Here is an 8,560-nt window from a genome sequence, read left to right as displayed (position 1 = left end):
GGCCAAATCTATTTCTAAGAGCTGGAAGGAGACTGTGGAGCAATGAGCATCTCCATTTACAGAAACTGAGGCCCAGAGAAGGAAAGGGTACGTCCTAGGACCTTGTGGCAGGGAGCTGGTGACAGCACCCAGGAAGTCTCTGTCATAACTCCTATCTCTTCCCACTTCCTCTCCTGTCTACTGGGCTCCTCTCAGTGTGACTCTGGCCAGAGGAGCTGGTGTCTGGGAAGCACCAGAGGGAAAAGCCAGGGCCAATTTTGGAGGCCTCTCTTAGTTGAGCTAAGAACTGCACAAGAACTGAAGAACTAAGAACTGCACAACAGTTTAGGTAGTGAGCTCCCCATCACTGGAGGCATACAAGAAGACCCAGATAACAGTTCTTCATCTGCTTATAGGAGTTTGGATGAATGAGAGACCACTTCCCTTTGAGCACTGTGATTCCACAGGAACTTGGCGGAATCTTTCTCTGTTTAAGCCTCAGTTTTCCAACTGTAATTTTTTTTTTTTTTAATAATCAGAGTGACTTTGGTAAGAGGATAGGCTTGATGATGAAACTCCCTTGCTTCCATCCCTTCCTTGGCTCCCCAGTCTTCAGGAGACAGCTCCAACCCTCACCATGGCCTAGACATCCTGCGGCCCTGGCCCCTGAGGCCTCTCCCTCCCTCTCTCGATGAAGCCACTTGGACTTCCTCACTGTCATTCAGGTCACTGTCCCTTCCTGCCTCAGGGCTTTTGTAGAAGCTGTGACCAATGGATGCCAGGCCAAGTGCTTTCCGTAATTTACATCTCCCACCAGCCCTATGAGATAAATACTGTTGTGGGATCGATTTTACAGATGAGAAAACTGAGTCTGATGAGTCGAATCTCTTGCCAAAAGCCACATAGCCTGTAAGCAGGGGAGTCAGGATTTGAACTCAGGCCATCTGGAACTTAATACCACTCTCTTTTCTTCTTTCTTGATGGGACTCACTTTCATCTTCAAAACTTTGCCCCACAGTCCCCTTCTTCAAGAAGCCTTCCCTGACTACCCTCCCAGCCCTTCTCCCATGGCCCTCCTGAGTCTCCCCATTGCTGCACTGGTCACACTGCCTCACAAACTATCTTTTTAAGCAGCTTTATTGAGGTTTAACAGACATGCAATAAATGGCACATCTTCCAGGGTCCACGTAGATGAGTTTTGACATGTGTTTGCACTCATGAAGCCACCATCACAACCAAGATGGTAAACATATCTACCACCCACAAAGGTTTCCTTATGTCCTTTTGTCATCCATCCTCCTCGCGACCCCCCAACCCCCCGCCACTCCCATGGCCAGGTAACTGCCAATCAGCTTTCTGTTGCTGTAGATTAGTCTGTGTTCTCCAGCATTTTCTGTAAGTGGAATCATATACTGTATTCTTCTTCGTTAGGTCCTTTCCCTCAGCATAATGATTTGAGATTCAACCATGTTATCGTGACCATTATTTTTTTAGGTATCTGCCCCCCTCCCCATCAGACTGTGAATTCCACGGGGCAAGGACTTTGTCTTGTTTATGTCCCCAGCACCCAGCACAGGGCTGGGCACACAGGAAGTGCCTAATAAATGTTGAACGACTGGAAGGAGGATGAGGACGTGCCCAAGTAGGGGAAGAGCGTGCACAGTTGCATGGAAGAGAAGAGTCCAAAGACTGACTGAGAAAACAGCCCCTGGAATGAACTGGAGGCCTTGTGGCCCCATCAGATAAGCACATCTGCTCATCCCTGTGACTGTCTCTATGGGACAAAGATCTGAATTGCACAAGGGTTGGGCTTGGGTCGAGAAGGAACTTAGTGGCCCCTTTATCTGATGTGGGTATCAGGCTCTGTGTTCTAGAGCTGCACAGCACACAGTTCCCGGCAGGTCGCATGGCCTGGGCTCCAGGCAGTGGGCGGGCAGGTGGGCGTTTGGAAGGGGAGGTAGCTGCTCAGCCCTCCCCAAACCAGTCTGACTCCTTTGCAGAGGTTTCTGGAGGCGCTTAGGGAGCTGAGTAAGGGAGAGCGGGAGGCCAGGGTAAAAGGAGAAGAAGGCAGGAGGAATCATTTAATTAGCAATGTTATAGGGAATTTCCAGTTCATGCCCCATCAGGCTGGGCAGGGTCGCCATAGGATTACTCAGGTGGTTTCCATGTATGTTCCAGCCTCAGCCGTGAAGGATCAACAAGGCCCAAAGGTCTCATTCCTGGCTGGAAACTCAACTTGCCAGTGTGAGAAAGTGGCGGGGTGGTCAGAGCTACATCCCGAGACAGCGCCTGTAACGAAAACTGAGCGTAAGCACGTGCTTCCTGCATCAGTTCTACGGAGATGATTTTACTGGCCATTTCTCAGACTGAAAAACTGAGTCTGGGAGTTGTGGAGCTGGCTGAGGTCATAAAGGGGTCACTGGGAATGGGGACAGCATAAGAACCAGGGGTCATTTTGGAGCGACTCTTTCAATAACAACATTCTTTTCACAAATGCTTATTGAACACCTACTGTGTGCCAGGCACTGTGCTCAGCTTTAGGGATGAAAAAAATAAAGTCCTAGGCATATATTGTGCATTTCATCTTATCTCGTGATGGAAAATTTTGAGGACAGAGACTGTTTTTTGAAACCTTGTTTGTGGAAACAAGGAGTTTGGACCAGACTAGCATTTCCCAAATGAGGTTCTAAGGGACACAGGTTCTCTGGGATATTAATAAGAGTAAAGTAGGGAAAAGGGTTCTATGGTCCAATGAATTTGAGAATTACTGTGGTTAACAATGTTAACATTTGTTGCAGGACTTCTCAGAGCCTTTAAAGTCCTAACAAGCTCAGTGAGCATCTAGGTGGGTGGGTGTTCTGTAAGTCACCCTCTGAGATATCTAAGGGAGCTTGTTCACCGATTTCCTGTCTTTATGAATCCTGGTTTAGATGCCACCTCTTCCAAGGAACTTTCTCTGAATCCCCAGATGGACCCAAGTCCCCTCCTGTGAAGGCACCTGCCTGGAGCTCACTTTAACCTCCTAATATTCTCCACCTTGAGTTTTAACTATCTGTTCCTGTCACTAGACTGTGAGCTTCTCAAGGGAGGGACCAGTTCTGATTCACCTCTTGGTTTTGGTACAGGGAGCAGAGTGAGTGGATGGAGAATTTAATGTGTGGAAGGATGAGTGATGTTTTGATGGATGGGTGGATGGTCGACGGGATGATTTATGGCTGGGTACATGGGTGGATGGATGAGGGAGCTGTTTGTGGATGGATGAAGAGATAGATAAATGAAAGAATAGATGAATCAATGAGTGAAATGATGAAGAACTGACTTAATGGAAGGATGGATAGATGGATGGATGAATAAAGAAATTAGTGGATAAATGCATAGATGGATGATGGATGGATGGTTGAATAAATAAATGGATAATGGATGATAAATTATGAGATGTGTGGTATAGATGATTTCATGGTTGAATACTGTGAATTACTGATGGATGAATGAATAGATAAACATATAATTAAATGAGTAAATAAATAATAAATGAAATGATGGACAAATTAATAGATGGCTAGATGAATAAACACATAAAAGGATAAATGAATAGATGGATTGATAGATAGTGATTTAATGAATGAATGGATGGGCAGATTGATAAATGATTGCATGGATGGATGGATAAATGAGAAAGTAGGTGGATGGATGGGTCAGTGGGTGGATGGATGGATGAATGGATGGATGGGTAGATGGATGAGTGGATGGATGAGTGGATGGGTGGGAGTAAAAATGGATGAATGGGTGGATGGGGAGTGGATGGATAGGTAGGTGAATGGATGGATGCACAAGTGAATGCGTGCAATGTCATAAGGTCTGAACTGAGGTCAGGATGGCAGCAAGATTGCTGCATCCCTCCCTGGGGTAACAGTCTGTCAAATTTTTGGAGCTTGAGAAGTTAATGAAAGCTATGACCCATATCTCCAGAAAACTCCTCACAGATACAAAATGTAACCAGTTTTAAGACAGTGGTGGCCGTTAAGCCTAGCAGCCATCTACAACCCTAGGTGAAGAGTTCCAGCACAGCACAGTTAGTTTCTTTCTATTTCTCAAGGCCTGTCCATGGAGAGGAACCCAGGCCCAGAGGAATGAAGGTGGCTGAGATGGGGTCAGGCATTATTCCAATGGAGGGGTCACTTGTGGATTCATTTGTTCTTTGCACAGCATTACTGTGACTTTTCTGAAGGCTTGGGAGAAGATCCTTGTGAGAAGACAAAACTGCCTCTCATAGTGGCAACTGCTTATTATTATTTTATTTATTTATTTATGGCTGCGTTGGGTCTTCGTTGCTGCGCGTGGGCTGGGCTTTCTCTAGTCGCGGCGAGCAGGAGCTACTCTTTGTTGCGGTGTGCGTGCTTCTCGTTGTGGTGGCTTCTCTTGTGGAGCATGGGCTTTAGGCGCGCGGGCTTCAGTAGTTGTGGCACACAGGCTCAGTAGTTGTGGCTCGTGGGCTCTAAAGCTCAGGCTCAGTAGTTGTTGGGCATGGGCTTAGTTGCTCCGTGGCACGTGGGATCTCCCTGGACCAGGGATCGAACCTGTCCGTGTCCCCTGCATTGGCAGGTAGATTCTTAATCACTGCACCACCAGGGAAGTCCCATGGCAAGTGTTTAAAGTGTAAAGTCAAACAGATTTCATTTTTAAATCTCATCTCTAATACTTACTGGCTGGGTGACCTTAGGAAAATTACTTCATCTCTCTGGGCCTCCTCTTCATGTATAAAATAGGGATAGTAATAATCTCTACCCTACTGGGTGCAAATATGTAAACAAGTTTGTAAAGCACATAGCCTAGTGCCCAAGGCATAGTAAGTGCTCAATAAATGCTGGCAAACCAGAGGTATCTAAGGCAATGCTGTGTCCCTTAAAGTTCTCACAGTCTGGTAGGAAATACAGATAAGTAAACACAGGCTGATTGGGGCTGTGGTGGGGAATCCTGAGACCTCACCTTTGGTACTCAGCATCCATTTACGTTACTCAGTACCCACTGGTACTCAGCATCCATTTACGCTAATATCTTCTTCTGGCTAGAGGATGCAGAGACTGGAAAGCTACAAGCCACATTTCCCAGTCTCCTCGGCAGATGGGGTTCTGTATGCTGCTTAAGTTCTGCCAATCACATGCTCTCCCATGAGATTCAGAAAGTAGAGGCCATCCGGTTTTTGCCTTCGCTCTCTTTCTGCTGATGAACGTGGTCATGACCACATTTTTTTTGTAGCAACGTATCATGCCTGGTTACCAGTTTCAGGGGTCCAGAAGTGGTGGTAGTGGCCTCCTAATCTCTGGATCACTGCTGTGGTGTGTGTTCTGAAAGCCAACAGTCCCTGTGGTGGCCTTCTGGTTCCCCACCATCCTGACTGGCTGAGGTGGCAGCTCCCTTGACGGGCAAGTTCTGCTCTGTTATTCTGGAGCCCATCCTGCCTTTCTAGCAATTTTGTGAGTGCCCTATTCCCTGTATTCCATCCTTTCTGTATAAAATAACTGGAGGGGTTTCTGGTTCCTGTGGCTGTAATCTGACTCACACAGAGCAGGTGGTAGGACCGCAGTGGATACCTAAACCAGGGTTAGGAGGTCAGGGAAGCTTTATGAAGCCCATGACACCTAAATTGAGTCCTGCAGGGTGTTCGTAGAGTAGTCAGACAAGAGATGGGGGTAGGGAGGGAAGAACACTCCAGACAGAAGGAGCAGCCTTGCAAAGGCTCAGAGATGAGAGAAAACATAGCACATTAGAAGAGTGAGAGGAGTTCAGGTTACCTGGAATGTGTAGGAACAGGGGCGAGGTCACTGGACCGAGCAGGGGTTTTAAGGCTGGCCAAGGTGTTTGAACTGCCTTCTGAAGGTAACGGGGAGCTACATCTGAGAGCTGCAGGAAATAGTAAATGTCACCCAGCTGCTGTGGGAAGTTGGATTTGGGAAAGAGGAAGTTCCCATGCAGGGCAAACAGTGAGGAGGAGAATGTAGTCACCCAAGGAAGATGTGAGCAACAGACAGAGTTGAAGGACATTGAGGACAAGCCTCCCTGGCCTTGGTGACCAGTTGGGTTGAGGGTGTGGAGGGGGAGGTATAATGGACAATGCTCGGGCTTCTGGCTTTGGCCATTGGGCAGATGGTGGGGGCTTCTACGAGGAGGAAAACCGGGGCAGAGGAGCAGTTTAGGGGGAAATTGCCGAGTTCACTTTGGGTGCATTGATTTGAAGGATGCCTGGGGGCCCGTGCAGGGGCAGACATCTGGGAAGCATGCAGACATGTGGTCAGAGAAACGAGGTGCCAGGGCTGAGACAAACAGATTGGATGTGGACAGGGCCCATGACTTGGGAAAATGAGATTCCCAGAGAGTGAGTAAAATATTCATTCAACAAACACTATGGGGGAACCTGAGACAAACCCTGTCTGTTCATTTCTGAATACCCAGCACCTGGTCTAGGACCTGGTTGCTTGTTAAATAAACCAGGAGGAAGCACTGGGGCTGAGCCTTGGAGGATGGGCTGGGTTCTAGCAGGAAGAGATGGGGTGAGGCCACCCGTTATCCAGCGTGTGAGGCCTGAGCTTGAGTCCAGCTCCTCTGCATACTCATGGTAGGGCCCTGGGCCAGTCATTTTCCTTCCCTGAGCCTCAATTTCCTCATCTGAAAATTGGTCATAAAAGGATGTGGTGAAGATTCAAAGTGATAGCTGTGGAAGCATGTGGCTTGGAACATGGCGGGTGAGGCAGGCATGTGAACAGGCTGCTGAGGGCATGGCTTTGGGGGGGGCGTGACCTGGGGCACAGGGTCACGTACTTCCTGGGGTTGCAGGGCCATGTTGGACAGGAGAGAGAAATTGGGATCTGCCTGGAAAACACATCCACAGCTGTGTCCCATGTGGGAAAGGAGACCTCAGTCCCCACCCAGGCCCCCTTCCACCCCACAGCCAGCTGGAGCAGGCGGGCGGGTGGGGAGGCTCAACCCCGTGAGATGAAGGAGGGGGACCAGATGACAGGAACCTTTTCCACAGTCCCTCGGAGCTGCTGGCACTGGGTTCTGGCCACCGTCCCAACCCTCAGATCCTGACTCAGGATCAGGCTATGATCTGTTCCTTCTCTGGCTGTTCTCTTTGGCCAAGTAGAGGTTGCAAACTGGAGGCCCAAGGGACTGAATCTGGCCCTTGGGTTGGCCAAATTCGGTCCAAACTGAATTTGTAAATGAATGGAGCCAACATTAAAAAATCTGTAGATATTAGATAAAAACCTGTGTTTCTGGCACCCACTGGAAAATCAGAGGATCTGAAGATCTGATTGCATTGGGTCCCCATTCTCAAGGGCCCACACTCAGCTTTAGACAGGGCATATGCCCCAGTCCCCACCACTCCCTCTTGTCTCTCTGAATCTGGGGCCAAGGAATAATAACTATTTATCATCTTACTCTGGCCCTCTTCACTCATTTAAAATCCCTGCCTGGCCCCTGGTGGCACTGAGTTTTCAGCCCTGAAAAACTGTCTCTTTTCCCTCTGTGACCACCAAGGCCTTGGCCCTGGTTCAAGCCTTGAGCCCCTTAATCTCTGCCTAATGTGAACTCTCCAGGGTCACTGCTCTCCTCTTCCCGTGCTCCACAAGGCCCGGCATCCCGCCCTGGGGGATGGGTGGTGGGCTGAGACTTGGCTCGGCGGCTGGACCCGTGGGAGGCCAACCCACATCTGCTCTGAGATGTGTCAGCTGGGCCTGGTCACACTCTCCGTAGCTCATCCCTGAGGCATGTGGGACCAGGCGCTGTGCTCGCAGCCGGGCCAGGGTGGCAGGCGGGGCTAGGCCCGCGATGTGGTGGATGTCAAGGCTGCACGCAGCAGGCCTGATATTTCAGCTGCAAACACATTGGCTGAAAAGAGGAAAGGAGGAGGGGAGAGAGACAGAGCTGTTTTAGTGGAAAATGCTCAAAACACAGAGGCAGAAAGACCTGAATTCACACCCTTAGATGCTCTGTGGCCTTGGCCAAGTCACTTCATCTCTCTGAGACTCCAGCTTAAGGTGAAGCCAAGGAGAGCAGCCCCCAGAAGTGGTAATGTGGTTGATGTGGGACCTAAATCCCAGAGGGGTGGCCTAGAATGGAGAAGAAAAAAAACCACAGACTTTGGGGCCAGATCAACTGTCCACCTGTGAGCTGAGTGACCCTGGGCAAGTCACTTCTGTATCTGGACCCCAGAGCAAAGGTCATAAGCTCTGTTCCAGCTAAACCCTCAGAAAATTATTCTGAGGGAACAGAGGATTCATTCATTCAACAAATATTTACTGAGCATTTCCTGTGTGTCAGGCGCTGGGGACACAGCAAGACATGAGACAGTCAGAGGTCTCTGCCCCTGTGGAGTTCACACTTTTGTGGGGTGAGCAGACAATAAACAAGATAAATACGTTGTATATTATATTTGAAAGGACCAGTGCTACAGAGAGAAATAAAGCGGGAAAAGGAGACGGGGTGTGCTGGGGGTTTAAATAGGTGGGTGACAGCCTCGCTAAGCAGGTAACAATCTCTAAGAGGTGACGGAGGGAACCATCAGGAGGAAGAGGTTTCCAGA

At 49.0% G+C, this 8,560-nt stretch overlaps 1 long non-coding RNA gene across 1 annotated transcript; it reads right to left on the bottom strand.

The window, feature by feature from the left end:
- Positions 1 to 2,031: 2,031 nt before the first annotated feature.
- Positions 2,032 to 7,652, bottom strand: LOC113609599 (uncharacterized). The gene is made up of 2 exons (XR_003428715.1): positions 5,772 to 7,652; positions 2,032 to 2,268 (listed from the first exon to the last, which is right to left on the bottom strand). It is a non-coding gene; the product is annotated as an uncharacterized LOC113609599 (long non-coding RNA).
- Positions 7,653 to 8,560: the final 908 nt, after the last annotated feature.

This window comes from Aethalodelphis obliquidens, unplaced genomic scaffold (genome assembly GCF_003676395.1).
Source record: "Aethalodelphis obliquidens isolate GAN/ISIS:26980383/991018 unplaced genomic scaffold, ASM367639v1 scaffold57, whole genome shotgun sequence".
Taxonomy (NCBI): domain Eukaryota; kingdom Metazoa; phylum Chordata; class Mammalia; order Artiodactyla; family Delphinidae; genus Aethalodelphis; species Aethalodelphis obliquidens.
Note: the sequence above shows the minus strand (reverse complement) of the source record. Positions and strands in the feature narration are given on the sequence as shown.